This window comes from Xiphophorus couchianus, chromosome 2, assembly GCF_001444195.1.
Source record: "Xiphophorus couchianus chromosome 2, X_couchianus-1.0, whole genome shotgun sequence".
NCBI classification, from domain to species: Eukaryota; Metazoa; Chordata; class Actinopteri; order Cyprinodontiformes; family Poeciliidae; genus Xiphophorus; species Xiphophorus couchianus.
This window is the reverse complement of record NC_040229.1, coordinates 18295836-18321438: the sequence shown is the minus strand read 5'-3', so window position 1 is coordinate 18321438 and position 25603 is coordinate 18295836. Positions and strand designations below refer to the sequence as shown.

The following is a 25603-nucleotide window of genomic DNA, read 5'->3' as shown; positions in this document are numbered from 1 at the left end:
CAAGACGTGCAGTTAACCAGCCTGACCTTTGGGCACAGTAGTCATTATTGGCTGCCAGTACTTTGATGCATTAGATGCCAAAGTCTGATGGCATTTCCTAATTTCCAGTAGAATCCCCCCGAGAATTCATATAAAGGAATTTCTTTTTAACCTCTGCATGGCCCAATTTTTCAGATGTAAAAAGGAAATATATCGTTAGATTACATCCGTATGTGGATGAAAGGGTATATTTATCACTATGCCCAAATGTTTATGGATCTGCAGCTGCGCTGTAGTGTATTTGAATTATATTTAGTATTTTCTGTTTTGAACACATCTTTTATTTTGCTTTTTCCTCTGGAAATGTCACTATTTCATAACGATCATTCCTCAATGCATACCTTTCAAGAGATCTGCTTTGACAACTTGTATCATCTATTCTTAGTACTTATTCTGATATAAGGAAATGTTGGTATGTGAATACAATAAATAATACTTACCAACCGAGTCACATGGTTGTTTGTTTCATCAGTGATCCTAATGTACCCTGTTTTGTAAGACTATTGGCCTACTAACCAGAATAATATAGAACAATACATTAAATAATATGTAATATCCTGCCATATTTATGATTATTTAGAGCCTTAAAATATTAAAGAATTTTTCTAACAAGAGAATCAAGTCTTTATATATAGTGGTTTAGTTGAATTTGCAATTGTTTGTCTACAGGTGCAAAATAAAGGAAGGAATGCACAAATGGGAATGTTTTGTAACAAAATGGATCTCAGTTTTGGCAAATAGGTGAACTGAAACCTCCAGAAACTCAGTTTGTGGGTTTTTTTTATTTTATTTTGTTTTTCTTTAACGTTAGACACAAAGTATGTTGCATAGTAGAAATAGGAACACAAGAACCATTGCAGCTGGGATTTCTTCAGTGAAAACACATTTTTCAAAAAATAATGTTTGCTCATTCTGATTTGGATGCTGTACTGCTAAAACGTTCTGCTGCTACTCCTGCCACTTTTTAAACATCTGTTATGATGCGTAACCATGTAAACTGAAAACTTGTTTGCACATGGGAGCATCTAACTAAGCTTTCGAAGCCCAAATAATGCCTGGAATAAAACCCCAAATTCAGATGCGTTGATGAGAACATGTCATACATGTATGCCAGAGGAAAAATGAACCGCAGGAGGATAGAGAAAAGTTAAAATGTGTTTTCCTCAATTGTCATGAGTAATATCTGAATGTTGGCAAAAGGAGAAATTAAAGTGCTCTGAAGAATACAATAAGAGCACTGGGAATGAAGCATTGCATCTGTATTTCTTTAAGACAGATCTGCAAAAGAGTGTTTCAGGTACTTATTCTCAACCTGGATCTCAAACTTTATAGTGTATAGGAAAAGATTGCAGACAGAGCATAAAGAATAAGAGAGAAGGGAGTGAGCTTCTGTCTCACGCTTGTTGTTATTCTGTGTAGACGTGCATCTGTGTGTTGTAGGTTTTTGTCCGTCTCATGAACCTGGGCAGTTCATAACATTGACAGAAACTCACAAGAGATCACTTTCGGATAAACGGCGACAGCAACATGTAATTTCATATGCCTTGTTTCTTCTACCAAGCTTGATCACACAACCTTATACATCAATCCAGCTCAGTTAAATGGTTAAGCATTCTCAGTTTTTTGTGCATGTCTTCAATATCTTATAACAATATCTTATAATTAGATTTTATTTTTGAAATTAATTGAGTAATTATATTATAATTTTTTTTTTCCTCTTTTACTTCGATTTTCCTATTTGTGTTTTTTGATTTCTACCTGCCGTCCAGCTTTTGTTCCATGCTCCGGTTTTATGATTTGATGTCAGGCATCACTAGTTATTTTGATCTGGAGGGTTTTTTATTTCCCAGCAAATTGTTTTGGTTGTTAAAGCCAGAAAGTGACTGAATAGGCTTTAATGCTTCTTTTGTTTGAAGCCATTTGGCTTGACTGATTATGGAAGGTTGCCTCGCAGATGTATGCATTAAGAAAAAAAAAGGCTGTCTGGAGGACATGAATAGAGAATGGATGAATGTACAGTGCTCCTGTTGTGCTAAAATGTGCAGTTGTGCCTTTGAGAGTCTGCATGCGGTTCAGGATGTTAGTGTATGCGGCTGTTTCCGCATCTTGTCTCCAGGCAGCCCAAGTTGCCACATGATTGATGACTTGTGTACTAAAGTGAAAGTCTCTTAAATTAAACCAAAATGGTGCTCAGAATGCATGACTTAATCAGACCTGCTCAACTTTATGTAGGTTTAATGAAATATGGCAAATTCTTCTCCTTCAACTCAGACCATGCATTTTATTCCTCATGCATTTTATTCTTCAACCGTGTCCTTTAGCTGCCATCATTGTGAGTGCTCACTCACTGGATGATTTGCAGCAACTGAGCTCATTTTTGTGTCATTATGACACTGTGGTTATTAGTAAGATATATGATACTTGTTTTAAAGCACTTAAAGTCACATATTACGGCATTAGAGTCACAGTCTGCTCCAGTGCTCATGGAGGAGAACAAAAACAGCAAATTGAAAGTGTACTCATATTGAATATAAAATAATATGGGAACAGATGTTTTCTTCTCTTTTTCGCCCACCTTTCCTGCCTTCATATTTGTCATACCTTATGACATGGCATTTATTACTCAACAAAAAAGATATCTGGAGTTATCCTAATATAAGCTAAAAGCATGTATCTCTTTTACATTTACATGTCCTGGTAGTTCTCTAAAGTCATGTGACCAAAACCTGCAGGTTGTGCCAAGTAAAAGGCTGAAAACTAAAGATAGCAGAGCCTCCTCAGCAGCAACCCTAACAGTATCTAACACACTCGTCTTTTGCTAGCTTTGTATTATGTTGATCAAATTCATCCATTGCCTAACTTTGTCTGCTGTAGCTGGGTCACATGGAGACTAGTGCCCACCTCCAGTGGCCATTAGCCAAAAGATCGGGTACATCATGGACAGGTCACTAGCCCATCTTAGGATGATCAAATCCAAGTCTGCTATTCACTCAACAAATAAAAACATGACAAAAAATATTTGAGTTGATGTTGTTCAGTAGCAGATAAGTAAAAATTGAAGCATTCTGAGTGATTAGGATCCTGTGCAAATGTGTAGTCTGTAAAAGTTAACAAAAATGCCTGATTTGTTTTTAAATAAAAGTGGATCTCTACTTGCTTAAACTGAATTGAAGAAGTCAAATCAAATGCTGTACTAAAGTCGTCTTCTAATAAAAATGAAGAGAAACAATAATTTAAAGTTCTACAAATGATGACCAAAACTTGACTGATCACCAACACCTCCAGCTTCCTGCCATGTTTTTTTTGTGCAAATATAATTTCCAAACCAGTGATGTGGCTGTAGTAGCGTGTCACCATCATTTTCTGATCATTCTGCCATCTGTGGAATGTGGACACCTATTCCAAGAATTCCTTTGACTGCTTAAATGTAGAAATGTTTTCCACACATGGGAAAGCATTAACAAAGTTATCTTTCCTTGAGCTGTTTTGTTCCCTTCAGTATTTTGCTGACTATACTTAACAGATTTCAGAAATTTGTACTTTTGTTTTTATTTTATTTTTACTTTAGTGTTAGTTGCTTTGAAGTTTTGAGTTTGGTTTGTATTCAGGTGCATATCATTTACTTTGGTGCTAGTTGTCCAATCAGCTCATCTTTATTAGTCTGGAACCAGACAGTAGTAGTCTACCAGTAGTATGCAAGCAGGTGGCCATGATACTCCTATTAATATATAAAGGGTTAATGGTTTTCTTTCTCTGCTAGGATAAGCATAATGAATTCAGACAGGTGTGCTCACACCACCCTCTCACCTGCTAGAAACCTGCTAGGACAGGAGCTTATAGAAAGTGCAGGAAGCCAGTTGAAACCGAGGGGTCTTCATTGCATATTTACATCTTCCTGAATGCCTGGGGTGAGCACAGAGCTTTGTTTGATTGGAAACTCACTGTCACTGCTGGCTCATTCTCAAACAGCATCTGCAGGCTTGAATATCCATTTCCTGTTTTTGGATGACAGTGAACTTCTATATGGACTGAGAAAAAAAGTTGGAAGGAAATAACTTATTCAGTGGGGATAATAATTATTTGATCCTTTGCTGAGTTTTCCAGTTTTTATTTGTATACAAACCAGATAAGTCTAATTTTCCAACATTTTTAATGAAGATAGACAGAATAACATTATGCAGTTGAAAATATATTTTTCGTAATTAAATAATTATGTACATGATTTGCTTCTTAGTGGAAAGTTTTGTTGGCAAGCAATGTTGTTTTTCTTGTACGCAGACATTTTAGGAAGGACTCCAGCGTTACCCGATCTTCAGCAATTCTGTATATATTTTGGATTTCTTGGCAATTCTAGACTTCAGTTGTCTTCAAACTCTTCCTTTAAGACTGAGGTCTGAATTGGAAGCTTATATCACCATCTTCTTCTGCCAAATGGCCATGATGTCCCTCCCCAACCATGAGGCAAAATGTCACATGAAGTTCCAAATTAATAGAAATTAATGTTTGTCTCATTCCCCAACAGTCACACCGAAACAGATGTGGTTTTGCCTGTCTTGTTGCAGTGGGCTTTTTGCTCATCCATGCTCACCCCTGACATGCATGGTCAGCTCTTTTGTCTGCCCATAGTGGTGGAGAAAATAAAAAAGAAGGTGAGCTTACGCATAGGAGTGGAGGACAGAAATTTCAGCGAATGATTGTAATATGAGGACCATCTGGAAACATAGCCAATCTGTGAAAGTCAGAGTTCATGTTAGGAATCAACTTCCTGCTGCATTTAGTGATGTCCAAACAAATTTAGTAAAAAGTCTTTTCAAATATATATTTCAGTCACTGTATAGTTGTAGTGCATGTGTGGTTTGAAGCTGTCTGTGTAACACATGCATGCTCATGAATCAATTGTGTCAAATCCTAAACCAGTTCTTCTCAAAGAGCTGTGCAGTTCATGGAGACATTAAATGACCTAAACAAAAAAAAAAACAAGGGGTTATGAGCCTGATCTAAAAGAAAATAAAAGAGAATTCAAGACAAATTTCCACAAAAGTCATTAAATGAAACTTTCAGTTAGACCAACAGATTGTCAGTCATTGTCTCCAGTGGGTGATCTTGCCTTAAGTAAGCCATTTTCAGATTTCTCTGTAAGAAATGACCGCAATGATAACACTGTATGTGGCCAAAAGGTGTGAAAACATTCCTGTTATCGCTAAGGAAAACTCTCCCCGCTGTCATCAGATTGGGGGAAATATTATGAGTCTGTCTGCTGGCAAGTGTGTATGCTCAGGGACAATCCCACTGTGTTTATTTTTCGAAATGGTAGGCGTTTAACTTTCATATTACACAGGCCAGGATCCCGTAGCCACAGCAAAGAGCTCACTACTATTTCTGCTCTGGGAGGATTTTGGGGAGAGTGAGGGATGTGTGCACATGTGTGTGAGGAAAGAATAAAGTGCATGACATTTAAGATTTGCTGAGAATCAGAAAAAATTTGAATATGATAACAACAAAATGAAAAACCTAATGTGGAAAGCACAACATTTACAAAATTGCTGCTGTTTGTTTAGCCTAACACAGCTGATGAATCAGTCACTCTAGAAGCAAAATGTTTTGCCCTGCTTCTATTCACTGTCTAATGAATTGAGGACAGCTCTCCTTCCTCTTTTGTAGCCACAACCATATCATTTGTAATTTGGTTTACAAATGGAAACCAATTATATAACCACTTCTTATGTTGTTGTTTTTTTCTTCATATTTTTAGTCTTATTGCATGCTTCCTTTTTTATTTACAACATTCTAAAACGTGCATATTGTGAAATCCTCAGTCCAAAAGAGACATGGGACACTAACTCGTATTATGATATATCTAGAATTAAAAACATTACAGTTTCCAAACTGTTAGTTGCTGGAGTCTGTCTGCTGGCTGATCAACATCTCTGACTAGAGGATGTGATGGAGAGTTCATAGGGGATCACATAAGGGGAGGAAATAACATAGCTAAATTTTGTTTAGCTGACATGGACCTTGAAATTCACCTAACCGCTAGTACATTTTTACCTCCCCAGGGAAAAAAATTGGTAAAAAACTAATGGAATAAAACAAAAAAATTAGAGGTCGTAAACACTGAAAATGTTGAAAAGCAGTGAGCAATGAAAACACAAAGGAATTTTGCACCGAACACTAACCACCATTTTTCCATTGTGTGTCCATCATGCATGTGACCAACATTCCTTTGGAAAACTTTGTTATATTTTGAAATTTTACAATCAACAAGGAACCAAACATATGTTCTCAGAGTTGGTTATTTTCAACTGATCAAAGAAAAGCCAGCTGGTGTTAGCACAGCCTTCCATATATTGAGCTAAACTATTACACATACAGCTGTTTGCAATTGGTTAATGTTAATAAAGAAAGAATAATAAAGAAAAAGTAAAAATTGCATATCCAAAATGTGGCCTCTGTTGGTTACTTTCCCTAGTCTTGTTAATATTGGGTATTGTGGCACAGAATGGTGTCAGCACTGCTTTCTGCACTGAGCATATGAGTGATATATCTGCTCCCATCAAAACAAAACGACTTGGTTGATTTTCCCATGCACATATGGAAAGCATTGGGTCTCATTCAGAAGCAACACTCACGCACACGTTTGTGGGGACGTGCACATAAAAACAGAGGAAAAAGGTAAACGGAGCTTCCAGATGACTGCACACCCCCTCCAACCTCGACCCAAGTTATCAAGTTACAAGAACAAATTTTCCAAAGCACCAGTTTCATCTTAGTTTATTCCTCTCAGTGGCAATTTGGAGACCTGTCACATGTTTATCTCAAAGTATTGGTTTACTACAGGTCAGGAACTTCCAATAAAAAATGATTAAGCATATATTTGCCTTAAAGCTGCAGTAAGGAACTTTTATAAACGAAAATGTTACCTATATTTTTGTTAAATCTGTCAGTATGTCGTGACAGTATGGTTCAAGACAGCTCCTCCACGTCGTCCCAGTCATACTGTTGCAATCTGCAGAAATGCACTGCTCCAGCTCATGTTGGCACTGTTCACTGTACAATGCCTGCATGCAAATCACTATGATTCGCCTAATGATTTACCGTTTCAGGACAACTGTTTTTCCGCAGTCATCTGCGACCTGAGTATAGCAGGCTCTGATTTTGGGATGAAGCTGTAGCTTAGCAGGGAGAGTATGAACAATGGGTACATGAGCATTATTGACATCGCTAAGACCCTCCTGGTGGCTCTTATTGGTTACTTCTGAGCAAGGCACCACAAACATCTATGCTTAGGGCACCCAAATAGCTAGCAAGACCCTGGATATTGTAGGGTGACCAAACGTCCGTATTTCCCGGGACATGTCCATATTTCACGTCCTGTCCCGGGCGTCCCGGGTCTTTTTTAGAAAGTGAGGAAATGTCCTGCTTTTTAAATTACCTTCATTGGACCATTAAATTTACAGGCACTAGGGCACTGCGCACGGCGCTCCGTGTGACGTAATCCCTGAGCTGCGTCAGTGCGAGCAGCCCTGTTCTTAATCAGAAGATCGACAGCGTGGCTGTCAGTACGCCAACAACATGCCAAAGCGCAAATGTATGTTTACCGACGATTTACAAAAGAGTTTCCCTGCTTTCAGACACCCCCCCCCCCCCATTCCAAGGTGTCCTGGTTTTCCCAAATGAAAACCCTAGGATATTGATGTTGAAATGGTCTGGTCAAACTCCAGACACTTAAACAATTTAAAATTTGTGACCTGACAAATTCTTTATGTTGATGTTTACAGACACTCTTCAACCAATTCAACCCTTCAGTCTCTAGATGAGCAAAACTGTTAAAGACATTTTCTGCAATTGCAAAGAAAACATCTATTGCAGAAGATCCCATTAAGATGTTTGCGGCTGTAAAATGACAAACATGTGAAGTTCAAATGGTATAACTTTTACAAGGAACTGCAGATGAATGAGTTTTCAGAGTTTTATTTTATGTTTTGACCAGTGAAAGTCCCTTAATCTGCCCAGCCCCCTTCCAAAAGAGACTCGGTTACAGAGACTTTGAAGCAGAAGATCCTGGACCTTTATGAGGGTGCTGAAAGGCCTGCTACTTGGAGGGTTTGCAGATGGATTGTGGTGGTCAGCAGAGGCTACTGGGCACATGAGAACAGGCCCTCCTGTGGAAAGCAGGGACTAATAATAAGTGATAACAAAGAAAGAGAGGACCTTTGAAGGAAGAGGGCATGACCTGGCTATGTAAGCTGCTCACAGTGGGTGATACAGTAGATGCCTTGAGTAACAGCATGGTCACCAGGAGTGGAGGAGGCGGTTAAGACCTCTTTACTCACTCCTTTTAGCCAATGCATTTTCAAATGACTTTATACTGCAGTAGCTTGAAAAGGTATTCATACCCTTTGAACTTTTCCATACTTTTTCCAATGAAGTATATTTGTTTGTGGTTGTAATGAAAAGTTTAAGGGGTATGTATAGTATTGCAACCCATTGTATGTTATTTCAACGCTCTGTTTTTTTATGCTTTTCATCCTGTTTAAGCCATTTAGTCCATCAGATCCGTCTCTTCTGCTGTGGCTTGTTATATCATGTTCTGTGCATCGCGGCTATAATTTCTCAGATGTGCACTCGACATAACCCTGAAAAACACACATATCATTCCTACATTACCTAGAGCCATGGCTTCATCACAGCTCACCTGAGCTTTCCTTTGAAGTTCAAGGGGGAAAAAAAATCTTGTGCTTGCTTCTTAGCATGACACCCTGGGGACAGAAAATTAGTGACTGTCCTAACAGCCTTGCCTCAGAAAGGAGCAGGCAGAAAAAGAATCTGATTATTCTTTTCAAGCAAAAAACTGCCCTATTGACCCTCTCTGCTTACATTGATTTTGTCTTTGTTATATTTTAGGATTTCTTTATTTTAAAACACTTGATTGCATACATTTTATCATTTGCTCAAACAGAAATCCAGCAGTGCAACCTGATGTTCACCACAGACTCTGTCATTTTACACTTCAGAATTCTGCTGTTTCCAAACCAGGCACCTGTTAGCATGTTCAGCGCCAGATTTTCTACAGTAACTGTGTGTCCTGGAGTGCACTCTGAGAATACATATCTGTAAACACTAGTGATTCACCGAACGGTTGAGAAAGTCCCACAAAATGCAACCAAGTCAAAATGTGTATCAGTTTAATTCTCATAGGCCCCGCAAAGAAGATTTGCACTTCAGACTTCCCAAGTAAATATCTCTGAGCTGTTATAGCTTACCAACACTTAAAGTATGTTGTTTTGTTGGGAGCAGTAAGTGTAAAAACAGTCCAATGCTAAAAGATCGAGTGTCGCATTCATAAAGGATTGTGTAGGATCCATTATAAAAGTGTACATACGACAAAAATATTCAGATTTGTAAAACAATACATTTTACGGCACGTAGTTTTACTTTATAAATCACAGTTGCACCTCAAAGTTTGCAAACATTGTCCCTGTCAAGTTCTGCCTTCGACATTCCCACATTCAATTATAAATGGTCAATGCAAAGCACGTCCTTAATGTTAGTGTTTATTTAATAAGCCAGCTGACCAATTTTGTCTCATGATTAACAATGAAACAACATTATAGTTGTTTCATTGGGAGAACACAGGGAGAAGGAGAGAAAAAAATGCAATTCAGGCAGAAATCGACTGAAGTGGGGAGCTGAAAACATTATTTTTGGTAGCCACATTGATATAAAATAAAGTTTATACATGTCTACTAACATTTTAGGAGGCTGATGGCATGCTCCAAAGTAATTAGTTGTTGATGAAATCAATCACATTTATTTCTTCTAATTCTTGCAGGAAGGAATGCTGGTTACCAGCTGGTTGCCAGGTAACTCAGAGTGGTTAACACTTGTAATTGGACAGGGTTGGTGCAGTTCCTCTGGCTCGGTCTCTTCAACACTGGACCCAGTTCAGCACATAGATTCGAGAGCAATGCTCTAGGAAGTCTAAATCGACTTTTAACCCAGTCGTCATCATGAGCCAGAAGATCTTGGTGATCCCTGAAAACACATTCTGTCCTGATTCCTGCAGCCTTTTCCAGTAGTGGCAATGTATCAATCGCAAGGCATTATGGGGAAATATCACAAATTTATATGTTTACAGAAATTACTGTGAATGCTTCACACCTTGTCACAATTTATATGCAAATCTCCAGTATGTCTCACCCTGGCGATCATTGTGGAGAGGAATGTGATAGTGAGAAACACACTGAATTATTGTGCAAACTTTGGTTTAGGACTGAGGCTGCTTTAGAGGCCTTCTTTATTTATTTGAAAGTTTATAATTATGACTCAGAAGTGCAAGCATACATCCCACAGCATTTTGAATGCTTGAAGTCAATCTATTGTTAAAGTTCAAGATGTAATTAAAGATCTGAGGGAATTATGATGCCGTGTGGCTTCAATTCCCCACCTCACCATCTGAATCACCATTTGCCCGTTTCCAAAACAAGCCTATATAATACCCAAGGATCTGAGTTGGCATGAGGAATCATGCCAAGATTGCGTTTTATAAATCAGGACCTTTAGCAGGCTCCGTTTTATGTGCAAGCTTTAGAAATGAGAACTGCTTGTGTCATGTGGTTAATTAGAGTATAAACTTTATGCTATCTGAAACATGATGTCCTGGAAAAACTCTGCTGCAACTGGTGAATCCACAAAGCTACAGAAGATACAATTCATGAGTCTTCCATTTGTGAATCCTTGTAATGTTTGGATTTTTTTCCCAATCTACAAATAAATGTCCTTGAAAAAGTTTACAAAACCTGTTGTAATTATTCACACTATTAGCCTTACAGTTATAGAACATTCCAACAGACTGCATTCTAACCACAAGTTTATAAAGATAGCACAAATACATTACATCTGTATATAAGATGCATCAGTTGGTCATAGAGCAGAATGAGTCCTGATTCTTGGAAAGAGACAGTCCGACCCAAGACATCTGGTTCTGAGAAACATGTCACCTTTCAACCCATAAAAGGGCAGTGAAGAAATTTGTTATCAATTGCATTTTCTTCAGTTTGTTCAGTTAAACAGATGTACAATCACAACAAAAGCAGCTTTTCAGAACCAAAATTCAGCCAGTATGTATCAAAAATGCCTTGATGCATCCAGCTCACTGTAAGAGTAATAACTTGAAGTTTGTCATGTAAAAAACAACATCCTTTCTTTCAAATTTCTTTAAAACGTAAGCTCCCTTTGAATGTTTGTGCACTACACATGGTAAATCAATAGTGCTACTTGCTTTATGAGCAAGGTAATGTCACAGTAAGCACAACAAATGGAAACAGCATTTGAAATGAAATCTGGGTGCTGTACAAACTTGGTAAATCAGGGCCTGAATCTGGTTACAAAAGCTACTAAAAGCTGAAGTCATGAGAACTGCAGCAACTATTTTAAAAGGTTGACTTCCAAGCAATAACCCATTGTCAGGAAAATTGCCACTAGAGCTTAAAGTGGATCAAGTTTTTTGAAAAATTTTCTACAGCTCTTTTCAATTTATCGTGATGGCCGTGTATTTTCTGACACAGAAAGTGTTTCTTCTCCTTTGCTTTTCATTTCAGTTTTGTAATCATGTGGGATTTCTAAGTCATAGCCTCAAAGATTCTATTGCTTTTTCCATCATCCATTTGTATTCAGCAAGGAACATCAGGCGGTTTGTTCAGCTACCTTTTAAATTTGCCAATGATGTGTTCTAAGAAACACAGAGATCTTTTCAGATGAAAGCATTTTTCCATAATAGGGACACAGACAAAGAGAAAACGTTGGGTTTTCAGTCATTTGAACTCATGTAACGAGACAGAACCACATCTCTTGGTTGAGGCAAATTATTTACCAGACTTTGCAGATCTCAATGTTTGTATGCGCTCTTTCCAGTCTCCTTGCCAATCATTACGTGTATTGACAACAGATGGATTAGATTTATGAAGGAGGTGATGGGGAAGACAAAGAGGGTGACACTCCAGGATCATTTCACTGGCTTTAATAGTCCCCTTCACATGTCATGCCTTTGATTTTATATATATAGATATATATTTATATATCTATATATAGATATATATCTATATATCTATCTATATATATATATATATATATATAATTTTTTTCTTTAAAATAAGGAACATATGTTTGCCTTTAATGTGTACTACTTGTACCTTCAGTACAAGTAGTACTGCAGGTACAACTGCAGGCATCAAGCATGTTTTTTCAATGCTTGATGCCTTTCTGCGCAGCTGCTCATGGTGAGTACAACCCAATTTATTTTTTAAAAACATGATTTGTTATTAATATACAAATGTTAATTATTGTTTTTAAAACTTGACTCATGAAATAGCTGTCAAATAAGTCTAATGCATCAGTAGAAACCTTTAAAAGCCCAAAGTGAATCCTCTACTACACACTCACTCTCAAATACACTCTCTACTTTATAAATATTCATTTGAATTCTGGTAAATTTTTAGGCTGCTTTTCCATTCTGTTTTTATTAATTTTACCTCCATCCTTGGGAATTAGCACCTCCGAATGTCAAGGCAGTTTTATCCTCTGCATAAGCAGAAAGTATCCAGACCTCATAGCGCTGGGCTGCAGCACATGACTGTGGGAGCCTAACCACGTGGAAAATTGCATGGAGTGCCACAGAAAACACTGAATATCAATGGAAATTCAGACTGTCTTGTTTTTCATTTTTCACGCTGCTCGTTTCCTCTATTTCTCTTTACTTCATTGCTTTTATGCTATTCCGATTTTAAACATGTTTCTGGCAGTGGCCAACTCACTAACTGGAACAGATGTTGGGCTTTGATTGTGTTGGCATTGTTCTGGTGTAACTGCAACAGTATGTAGGAATACATCTGGTGGTTGTGGTGAAAGTAAGTCTTCATCCCTTCTTTTTCTAATAAGGGATAGGATCCAGAACAACCCATCTGACTATCGTTTTCAACGTTATGTTGCCGCTTGTCTGCACAAGTAACACCTGATCAAATCACGGCACTCTAAATGGTTAGATGGGTTTGGTCCTTTAATCATCAGGTTACGGTAACTGGAATACAGATGTTCCTTCTTAAATACATAAGTGCCCTCAAATCCCCTTCAAATAAAGTAAAAACCTACATTCTAAAAATACAGTGAAAGGAGGTTTTTTAATTTAAAGCATGGAAGAACTGGTTCCATTAACTGCATCTAATTAAGTTTTTTTTGTTTTTGTGGGGATGGATATTGGCTTCAGTATACTATTAAAACATCTAAAATAGTTGGACTTTTGTGGTACCATTTTACCCAGGGCTAAAAAGAAACCAACAAAACACATTTCAGTTTTATACAAAGGTAAAACAGCTGCTTTTACAAAGCAACATTTGTCTTCAAATTAGGTATTAACATAGTACCTAATTATGGGATACCTTTGTTGTTTCTCTCCAACAGGTTCTGTTGGGGAGAAATGGTGATTGTTATTTTTACAATCACTGTTGTGCTTGCTGTCTAAAGCTGAAACAGACTACACTGTTTAGCATAGATTCAGATCAGATTTGTAACATATTCTTGAAAGCAGACAATGTAGTACAGAATAAATCCTCAAAATAAATAAATAAATAAATATAAAACAATTGAAGAAGTTCTTGAGAAGAAAATTGTCTCATTTGGATTTCTGTGGTTTCAGTGGTACTTGTTCAACATGCAGCTTTGCTTGAAAACTACAGTTAGGTTCATAGGTTGTGGAAAACATTCTATTTTTTGTAGAAGCCTGACTCATTTATCTTTCAAGACGAACCTAGCATTTTTGTGGTGGACTTTTGTTTCTCCACGGCAAACAGTGAAGTTGTTTTCCACAATTTATTTAATGGTCAAAGATAAACTGATCATCAAGCTTTGAAGCAATGGAAAAAATATACAAAGGAGAACCTAGCTGCTGTGGCAATGTGACAAATACATTGTATCCCAAATCTTAAAAGACATTATGGAAACCATCATTCCAGTAATTTTATCTTTTTAATTATTTTTTGCAGACTGCTAAACTACACATATCAACTTCTGGACCTGTGGAAACCCAGAGTATAACACAGGAATGTTTCACACATACAATGTGAGATCCATTTAAAGATGTAGCCACACAGGCAGACACCACCATAAACCTGGCATATGTTGAGCATGTGACTGGCTGCATAGGATACTGCTCTGACTCTATAGCTGCCACAACATAAACCATGATCCCTGGCTGCTCAGCCAATTATGACACAGAGGGTGAGCTCACACTGAGCTATTCAGATCAGGAAACTGGTTGAGTAAAGTCAGAAATATTGGAAAATAGAAACTGAAAATGACAAGAAGTATACGAGATCTCTATATTATGCATGGCTTCAGACAGATGTGGGGAGGGGAACAGATAAATGCATCTTTTTTGTTAATTTTACACCTGCACGGAGACTGCAGCAAAATGTAGTGAATGGTGTCACAACACACCACCTAAAACATCAGCTGACACTGTTGAAATCCAGAGGGAGATTAACCTCATGCCCAGAAACTGCCCTGAACAGGCCTTCTGGGTGTGTGCCTCATAAATAGCTGATGTTTATACTTACATTTTCAATTTCTTTCTTGCACAAGTTTTGTGCTCCAATTTGTTTTTAAAGTCACCACTATTATTCCATTCCTGCTTATCAACCCACTGACTTCACTTAACACGGCCAGTGATGAACAGACAATCTTATGAAATGTGTGTGAAAAAATAGTTGCTGCTTCAATACACATATGCCGTTGAACTCCTCACAGACTTTATTGCTTCCCTTTACCTCAAGGAAACAAGAATGTAAACGCCAGAATCCGTGTTTACTGATTATAATTTAATCATTGATATATATATATATTTTTTTTGCAAAGCCACAAACTAAGCGACCTCAATTTGCTACCCTTTTGCTCTGTGAGGTGATGCCTAGCTTTTCGACAGGTAGTGTTTGACCTATTCCGAAAACAGATGGACAATTAATCACAGGGGATTCAACTGCTGATATTAAAAATAAAGGCAGATTATCCCCTAACATAGCACTGCTATTCACTGTGTTCAAGTAGAGCACAGATGAAACGCTGCACTGCAGATAGGCTAACAAAGCTCTGATTATAGCCTTGTTACTGTAAACTCTTACAAATTTAGAATTTAAACCTCAATATTCAATCCTGGTTCAGTCCAAACAGTGAGTGCACAAGACAGCTTTAATCATGTTGAAAAATCTCTGTCTGAACTTCAGATCCATCTCCAATTTGCTATTGTGTGTTAACTTTGTGGTGGACATGTTGAGACAAAAATGTAGTTGGAAAGTTGAATTTGACTTTAATATCCTTCAGCTTCTGTTGTGAGATTTATTAGCATTAGAGAAAGCTGATAGACACGTGCAGCTTCGCTCGCCTCAGCCAGAGTTGATGTGCTGCCAAAGAACTCAGAAAGATACATTTCCTAATGAGTTGAGCAGGGGGGAACATGTAAGGTACATTTGAAGGGGCCACATAATACTATTTAATCTAGTTTCAGTGTGGACTTATGTTCCAAAACAAATAATGTACATTTATTATCAGTTTTCATCTTAGAAGGCAGAACATTGAATAAATATGAGGTTTTTGTGCAAAACTCCCTCACATATTCATTTAGCTTTTCTTTTAAAGGGCAAAGGTAGTCTCAGAAAATATACAAAGCAGTTATTACGTTCTTATTTTATTTAATTCAATAAAAAGACTACCCAAATCAACAAAGTGTCAAGTGTGCCTCTGATGTCCAAAATTTGACGTTTCGGGAGTGTCAAAAGTCCAGTAGTGAAATTCGTAGTTGGATCCGGTAGATATGCCGTGACATGAGCTTTAACAGAAGACACATGTTGAAAAACCCTCCAATATGGTGGAATTCAGGCAAATCTGCAAAGATGACTGGGCCAAATTCCTTCACAGCAATGATAAAGACTGCTTTAGACAGTGCATTTACCCACATCATCTTTGATATTTGATTATAGATTTTTAAATTGTAGCAAAAATAAATAAAGAAGTACAAAAAAAGAATATATCTCTAGTACAGCATTATCGGACAAGCTTGCAGAGTATAGAAAAACAAAAGCTCTTATAGTCGCAGTGAACAATGGGGTTAGCAATGACTCCAACTCTGCATGAAATGTCATCTGGGATCACCAGAGATGACATACAGTTGCAATGTGGTTCCCACACACCGAAAAACACTGGTAATTCTGCTGCAATTCATTCATTTGTTATCGTATATGTTTGCCACATTGTCAAACTGCCGCTACCTCATATTTCATTATACTTCTAACCAAACACTCACCCACACAGTTTTAGACACAGTTGTTGACGGGTATGGTTGGCAGTCTGTGGTGCTGCCTGTCCAGGAGGCTGGCTGTGTCTCTGCTGTCTGCTGGACAGATCTGCTCGTCTGAAATGAGAAGATGAGTGTGAAGCTGGCAGTCGTGTCTGAACGAAGGAACTTGGGCATCACAAATACACACAGTTTCAAAACACAGTTTGTTTGCTTTCTTTTCCAACATCTGTTCTATATGACGATCAGGGTTTTAAAAAAAATCAGAGAAGTAGTTAATGTCAACTCTGCCACAATCTGCTGGGATTTATTTTTTTAATCTGGATGATTTTGAATAAATAGGTGTTCAGGGTTACTTAAGTGCCCTACTTTAGGGTTCCTTGATCCAGGAACAAAGCGATACTATGTGAATTGACTTAAATGATTAGAAAAAGAGCATAAGCAAATGGAAAATGCTACAGAAAATATGACGTTTCAAACTCCTGCATAGGCAAATGGGTTATTAATGACTAACAGTACCAGTAGCGGGTTTATAAGGTCTTGAAGTGAATGCTCAGTTTACCTAATGGTTTTTTTATTACTCCTGGACCAAAAATGATACCCTTAGTGCCAACCTTAACCCCTTGCTGACACTTGACCACATCTCTGGTCTAGAACCATGTATGCAGTGGAAAGTATCATAACAATGAATATGTTGAGAAAGTTTAATAGCATTTGTAGGGATAAAACCATGACTTTTATCTGTCCTCCTCTCAGTCTGGGTCACGGCAAAGTTTCCAGCTGCACCAGTTTTTGATGCTGTGTTTGCGGTGTAGTTGAAATCTGGGCCCATATAATCTGAACATTGGGTATTAAATTCACATAAAACAAAACAAGTTGGAACCCTTGAGGCTTTTTCTAATGGATATGGTTGGCGGTTGGACAGAACACAGCTGGGAGGGCTTTAAAAGTGGGTACTTAACAATGCAGTCTAAGATACTTTCCCCATTCGCTCTGCAAAATGTTTTTTTTTCAGATTGTTTTGGAAAATTGTGGCAAATTATTTTTGACAAATTTGCAGAGTTGAAATGCCAGTGATTGTTAGATTTGCTGGAAAGTATCACAACATCCTCACTTTACAGAGGTGCAGGCTTATTGATATTTTCATTATGTCACAGCGTTTTATAAGCTTAAATAAAGAAAATCATGCAGGACTTATTGATCGTTAAGGTTCTTGCTTAAAAAAATCTTTGTTTTTGAAACTTTAGAGTCTAGCATTTGGAAATGAATAAGATAAAATTTTATTGATGAGCAACTTACATGCATCTAATTTCTTTCTCTGTTGAACAGAATTCTACGGAGCCTGTAAGGACACGGAGGGAAAAAAAAGCAAGCCCGACTTAATTTCTCGAGATCCTGAGAAACTTTCTCAAGATCCTGATTTAAAATTGTGTTTCTGTTTCGGGTGCAAAGGCGTGTTTATACAGTTTCTGCAAAGCCGGTAGTGGTGGTGGAGTCTAAATGAGAGACATGAAGGATGATTTACAATGTTTCCTACGGTCTAGAGATGTCCCAGATAAGGATATTATGCTAAGAGACGCGTCTGATTTGGAAAATGACTAAAGGGCGATTCTGCCTATTTTTTCACTACCTTCACTATCTTTCATCTACTCTAGTTAAAAAACTACAACACCTAGACTCTTCAAAACTGGACTAGATTTTTCTGCTCTGATAGCAGAATGTTTAAAACCAAGTGTGGGATTTGTGAAACCTTTACTTGATTTGTGAAACTTCCAATAAAAAGTGATTTCAGAACTTTTTTTGCATATGGACCCCATGAGAACTGATCTCCTCCTTTTGTGAAATTAGCATTTTTACTGTTTTCCACAAAATAATGCAAACAAAAAAATTCCCACCAGTTTGTGGGAGACTCGTCTGTGATGCCTAAAACCATTACTGTCACTGATACTGTGTACATTCTTTATATAATAATATAAGCTAGAATCTAGACATATTATGGAGAGAATGCTCAAGAATGGGTTACAAAAACATAAAATAACCTGTTTACTTAACAAACCAGGACTTTGTTAGTTCTGACTGATGGATGGCTCTGTTGCAAGGAGGCTTTCATGTGGCTGGAATAACTATTTGGGCACGGTAGGATTGCCATGTGTGAATTTTGAGATGTTTTCGAAGCAATGGAAATACTGATTTTATTTGCCTCTTCACACTAACACAATGAAACATTTTCAGTGTGCAAAATGCATGCTCTCTGAAATAAAAGCTGGTTTTTACATATTGAAAATAGTGAAGGATAGCAGAATCAGTAGTTATAAAAAAGGAGTAAAAATGGATATTGAACATATTATCCTTTTAATATTAATATAATAATATTGAAGATGTACCGTTAAGAGTTTTTGGGTCCATTTCCAGTCTCTGGCCGATTCTAACATTGCCAATTGCTGTTTTTCGTCCCATGTTACCTCCTGGCCTCCATGCAAGACTTGCTCTGACACTGATTCTCTCAGCCTGAATAAACTTCAACTATATCAGAACATGTCATGGAAAATATGTTTTTACATTGTTTCTTTTGTTTTCCCTGACGTTAGTTCACTGATAGTGAAAATGACAAACTTGTCCACCTTCAGTCACAACTTCCACACCAGACTGCTATTGTCTGCAAGACCTGGTAGAGCTTTGTGTGGTATGTTTAATAATAAGAAAAATAATTCACTTTTAAGATCCTGAATGGTGGGTTACCAGTCAGGGCTGATTAAAAGAAAATTGGGTAATCAGAGAATTTATTGATTGAATTTCTCTGAACTATATCTGTACTGTAGCTTTACCTGAACTTAGAGAGTGTTTTAGGTGGTTTGGGAGTTTTTAAACATCATGTAAGTAAAGTTCTTCTTTCTCTGTCTGACACATAAAAAAGTATATCTGCAGGAAACATTGCATCCCCTATGCTGTGTGATGAAACTACATACATTTTGAAAATATTAGTCCTTTCTTCTTTGCAAAACCTATGTTCTCTAATGTTCCTGCGTGCCAAAGAATGTGAACTTATTAACATGGAGTGATTCCCAAGGTGGACAGAGGCTTGGGAGGGGCACAGAGGAATTCAGGGCTGCAGGACAGAGCGGGAGGGGGGCTCCACTTTGCAGACAGGTGGGCAGGTAGAAACAGAGCCCTTATTGTCCATGGTTTAATCAGGCAGGCAGGTGTGCCGCCCAGCACTGCCCTCATCACAGAAACCCAGCACACTCCCTGACTTCTCGCCTCTTTGCAGCCATCGGCCCCTGTGCAGTACACAGCTCAGAGCGCCTGCAGTCATGGTTAGTAATATTAAGTTGGCTTTAATGTTGATGGATTAAAAAATCAGTATTTGATGTTACTGGGAAGCTCGAGTCAGAAAAATGTATTTGCTAAGAATGAGATGTATCACTGAGACTGATTTACTGGTGCTGAGAGCATAATCATTTTAAATCATGCACAGATGACTCTGGGACGAAATGTTCTTGGCTGAAATAGAAAATCACAAAAGTAAGGAAACAGATAAACTTTACCTACTGTATATGTTTGAAAAATCACAGAAAAGGTAAGCCAAATTTGCTAATACATGTAGCAGAGGAGTTCAACGTATGAATTGGATGAAGTTGCAGGTTTGTTCCAGCTTCAGATGCAGTTTTGTTGAGGTAGTCCAGGTTGTTAAATCTGTCACCAGCATGGCTTGAATGCACAGATTCAGGTTCCTGTAGGACTTAACTCTTTTGCTCCCCAGCTGTCTTGGACCTCACCCAGAACCTCCTAATATATCTTGGACTGGCTCCAGGGCTGTGGTCCATTCTTATCCAGCCACAGCGCACAACCCTGCCACTGGCAGCCGGACGTCCTCTTGGCTCTGTGCCTTTTCCAGCTATAGTTTTACTGAATGGACAGTTCATCTAAAGTGCTACCTGTTAGTCTTCCTCTCAGCATTTAATATTAAAGTGGACTTTGCAGAGATTTATTATAAGCTCTAATTCATCAGTAACATTACAGGAAATCACAGGAATTAAATCTTACCTCCCCTGGTTTGCAAAAATGTTTTTTCATCACTGCCCATCTTATTTCTAAGGACAATTTTCAAAAAGAATGACCAATGAAGAGTGTGATGAGAAAAGATTGCCTAATGTAATTCAACTTCTGTGTTCTTCCCTTGAATGCTAGGAATTGAAAATAGTTTAGCACCTTCTGGTGAACGGCCTTGACACACTGTTGGAGTAAAAGCTGCAGGATCGTGTCTTAGGGACTTGGATCAGAGTTTGGTCACACTCTTATTTAACCTGTGGTGAAGTTTGGAACCCATTATTGTCCAAGTAGGCCTGGAGCCGTTCTGTGGTGCAGCTCATTGTGTTTTAGTGGTTTGCTGATCTTGGTCCCCACACAGAAGATTTGACTGCAGTCCCGTTGTTTTTCTGGCTCAGGCCCCATGCATGCTTTTAATCTGCAGACTATGCTTTGGAACAGCAAATGCTCCGTGGTAATTTGCATTTAGATTTTGTTTCCATATTCAGTAGTGATGCTATGGGGCCATCACAACTCATCAGTTCAGGGTTGTGTGTAAGTGGATGTTTCAGACACATGGCTCATTTGCAATGTTTGAAAGTCTCTTATTCAGTGCATTATCTGAGAGGAAAGACAGCTCTTTAAAGAGGTGTGAAATTGAAGGAAGGCAGACAATTCTCAACATGTTTACTCTAGTTTTTCCTCACCTTTTTCTCATCTCATTAAGTAAGGCTGACAGGTGAATGTGTTCAACAAAGGCCCCAAGTTGTTATTCTGTAGGTTTACTTGTAAGTAATTTTATCTGCACAATCTTCGTTATTACAATAGTTTTAATGAGTATGAATACAAAGCCTTGCAAATGCTTTCATAGCCCTTTGCTTTTTAGTTTTGATCACGTTACAACTCAAATTTTCTAATGCAATACAATGGAAAGTAGCTCGCAACTGTGAATTTATTAAAGTCTAATGCATTAAAAAAGACCCCTGTTTTGTAACTGTCCATGTGTGTGTAATTAAATTTCAGTATAAATGCTGTTATGTGAAGGTTTGTTGGTGAACAGTAGTGAGTAAGCCTAAACTGCAACGTTGAACACTAAACTCATATGACAGCTCTAATCATAAGAGAAGTCAAGAGGTTCATGGAAAGTCTAGAAGAGCTGCAGAGATCCACAGCTCACATGTGGAAATCTGTAACTGGACAAGTATTAACTATGGGGTTCATGGACTGGGGCAAAAAATAAACAAATGTTTTAAAAAATCCGACATAATCTTTATACCGTATTAAAATATGATACAGTGTATCATATTTTAAGGGTGCATTTAAGAACTGAAGCTGGACATAGTTGATGGGAAAATTGAACAAATCCTGTTAGAGACTGAGGCAGATGCTTACCTTCCAGGATAACGATAAACCAACACATATTGTAATGCTGAAAGTGAATTTTGGTGATTTAGATTAAGTCATATTTATATGTTAGAGTGGCCTAGTTAAACTCCACACCTAAGTCCAAAGTAGACTCTATGGTAAGACTTGAAAACAAATGTTTTTCATCCAGTCTCACTAAGCTTGAGCTGTTTCACAAAAAAGAATGGGAAAATTTGTCAGTCACAAATATGCATTAGTTTGTGGTGATCTATCACACAAAATCCCAACAAAATATAATGACGTTTGTGAACATGATGCTGACATACAGCCATTTGCTTTGAAATTGATGACAAACATAATAATCGTAATATTTGAGTTCCAAAGCTCATTTCCTATGTGGATAGGTGGCCAGGCTTTTAAATTTGAATATATAAGGAATGGAATTCATAATCCACATAGATTTATGCTGTTATCCTTTCAACCCCCCTTCAATATTTTAATTTAAAAGATTTAGATCAAACGTGTCCTTTGAGTATGGCAGCAGAAGCACTGCAGCTCTGAAGTATTTCCTGTCCTGTATTTCCCCTGCATTATCACTTGGAATCTAATCTAGTGTTGCATTTATATCTTTAAAAACTCTGGTGTCTGGGATTTATAAGGACACAGCCAATATGCGAAGTAGTAGGACTCAACACCACAGTGCTTTTCAATACATTATTCGCTGCTTCAGGAGATTGTGGAAGAAAAAAATATTATTAACATGAACTTCCATGAACATGAAGTTGTAAATGACTCATGTCTGTTTTTCTCGCTCTTTTAAAACAAACTAAATTTCATAAATGACCAATTCACCATTTGATATACAAGATAATTGCAAAATGCTTTTGAAACATATAAAAATAATCATTACTTCTAAATATATGGAAGATTATTCGGTTAAATATCTGATTGGCATCAAACTGTTGCTTGAAAATATTCAAATAAACAAAAAACTGACTTTGTTTTTAATTAGTCAAGTTATTTAAAATAGTTAGTTTTATGAGTGTGTATTTTGGCAATTTCTGCCTAAACATCTTATTTGTGATTTGGTTAACATTTTTAATGGGAAACCCCAGAGACACAAGGCCATAAATCAAGTTTTTTTTTCTTCTGTATTGGTGACTTAGCAATATTAAGGAATTGTTTGGTTTGTATTCTTTTAATAGGGCATAGCTGCAAGTCGAATTGAGTTTATTTGACAGTTAAGGTAGTTTACATAATAATAACTTTAGACAATTTACAAACAAATCAAAAATAAACATCACTTTACAGTGGCAGAGTAAAAAAAAGGTAATGAAGTAATAATGAAAAGTTGCAATTCAGACCAGAAAAATCTTTTATTAGTCAAAAGCAACTCTAAACAAATTGGTTCATAGCTTTGATTCAAGGGAACTTGGTGATTCAGCAGTTTTGCAGTTTGTTTGTTTTTTGGAATTTGTTCCAGACTAGAGAAGCATAGAAACTGAATTCTGCCTCTCCATGTTTGGTTCTGATTCTGGGGATGCAGAGCAGACTTGAACCAGAAGACCTCAGTGGTTTGGACGGCTGATACAATGACAAGTCTTTCATAGCTGAAGCTGTATGCCCACTCTTGATTCTTGTTCCTCTTTAGGACCAAAGATGATAACTTCAGTTTTGTTTCTGTTAAGTTGAAGAAGTTATGGTACATCCATGCATTAATTTGCTCTAAGCATTTGTTCAGTGCGTGGATGGTTTCAGAGTCACCGGATGACATTGTAATGTAACAATGTGTAGTTATAACAATTTGTTATAATCTGATCTAGAGGGAACATGTAGATATTAAATTACAGGGGGGCCATGATTTAAATCTAGAGGTACCCCACGTGTGACTTTGGTCTACTTAAACAAATAAAGAAATTACCTTTTGGCACAAAGAATTTCCTGTTCATTAGATAAGACTCAAATCAGTCAAATACTACACCAAAGAGTCAGACTCAGCACTCCAGTTGCTTCAATAATATGTCAAGGTCAACAGGTGTCAAATGCTGCATTGAGGTCCAACAGTACCAGCACTGTGGTTCTTCCACAGTCTGCATTTATATGGATGTCATTGAACACATTGACAATGGCACTCTCCGCACTGTGGTGAGCACATAAACCAGATGAAGAGACATCAAAGTGGTTGGTCATTGTTAAGAAGCTTTTTCACTGCTGAATCACAGTTTGCTGATGAACGGAAAGTTGCTCTGCAACGCCGCATTTGCAGCTTGTCGAGGTGTTCTTTTTTATTAGTGGTTCGAGAACTGCTGCTTTTAAGCGCTGGGGAAAACTGATAGTACGTTTATAAAGAAAGCTATGGGTAGGATTTCAAGACAACTGGAGGTGGAGCGTGATTGATTTATTTGCTTCTAAGTGTTTATGGTTAAGTTGTAGAAATTTTGTAATTTTCTCTACATTCATTATGACTTGGTTTGATGTTGATGTGCTGATTAATTCTCTAATTGTAGGACTATAAAGAAAGAGGGCAGGCAGATGGAAGAACTAAATATATTAATTTTAATATATGTTTTTGGAACAAAGAAATCAAAAATGAAATACAAAACAAGCTCAAATCTGGCAGAGGAGAATAAACATCAAACAACTGGCAAAAACATTTAATCGACAAGAGACAATCAGAGAATTTGGGTCATGGTCTTTAAATTCTTGTTATGGTTTTTACATTTTGATCTGATTATCTTAGTTTTCTGTTAAAGTTTTATTCATTTTTCCCTTTAGTTAAATTACAATTGTTTCCAGTTGTTTTATCTCCTGTTCTGCACTTATACAAGGTCTTCATTTGATAATTATCCCTCCTGCCTCATATTACAGTGTGAGGTTTTTTCACTTATTTTGCTCCACATCCTTCGTTTTGTTGTTATACTTCACACTGGTTTGATTTCTGATGATTGCTTATTTCTGCACTGCTTGTTGTTTATTCCATATATTTGTTGATTGCCTCTTCCTTTAAAATCATACTGAGCACTCATTACTTTTAACTATCAAAACTGGACAACAAAAAAAGGAGCCTGAAGTATTAGGACTGAGCAGGAGGTAGAATACAAGCTTCAGACTACAGTATACAAGACTTTCTGGGGGCAGTGAGACAACAAAATCAAACAGAGGAACAAATCAACAATTCCTCTGCAATATAACTTGAGCACAGGCATAAAGATAAAGTGAGCAGGTACACGGTAACAAAAGAACATTTTTAGAAAAGGAAATTAAAAGTTAATGACAATACAAATGATCGGCTTGTGATCATATTAGAGCTGAGGAAAACCTAACAACCCTTTATTTATGGGAATTAATTTCACAATATTTTATTTTAAAAATGTATTGATTGTTGTTGATTGTATTGGTGTGTGTTTGTGTGAGTCCTCTCATTTGTATAATTTCAGTCTTGCCTCACCGGAAATTGATACTGAGGCGCATTTTATGTCTAACGGAGCTTTTAGCATTTCAATTTTCTTAGGTTTACCAGCCTATTTGCACTGTGGTCTCCAATCTTGGGCTCTTTTCATCTTATATATCCATTCGTCAGGTTTCTATCCAGCCATCCGTTCATTCTTCTGAACCTGACATATGAACCAGTTCCTTTCATAATGGAGAGGCTACTAGTTGAGATTAAAACATGCCTGAGGTCTTTGCAGTTGCTTTCAATGAGGCATGTTTCACGACAGATTTGAAAGTATCTCGTCAGGTACATTCTGCATACAAACTACACCCTGAAAAACTCACTTCTTTCAGCAACCAGCACCACTGAGCCTCAGCACAATTTGGAGCTGTGCAGGATTT

The 25603-nt window shown here is 37.4% G+C and overlaps 1 protein-coding gene across 2 annotated transcripts in view; it reads left to right on the top strand.

Moving 5' to 3' along the window:
* The window catches only part of znf469 (zinc finger protein 469), a 140906-nt gene that overhangs the window by 6675 nt on the left and 108628 nt on the right, over window positions 1–25603 (top strand). The gene's annotated exons all lie outside the window — the stretch shown is intronic.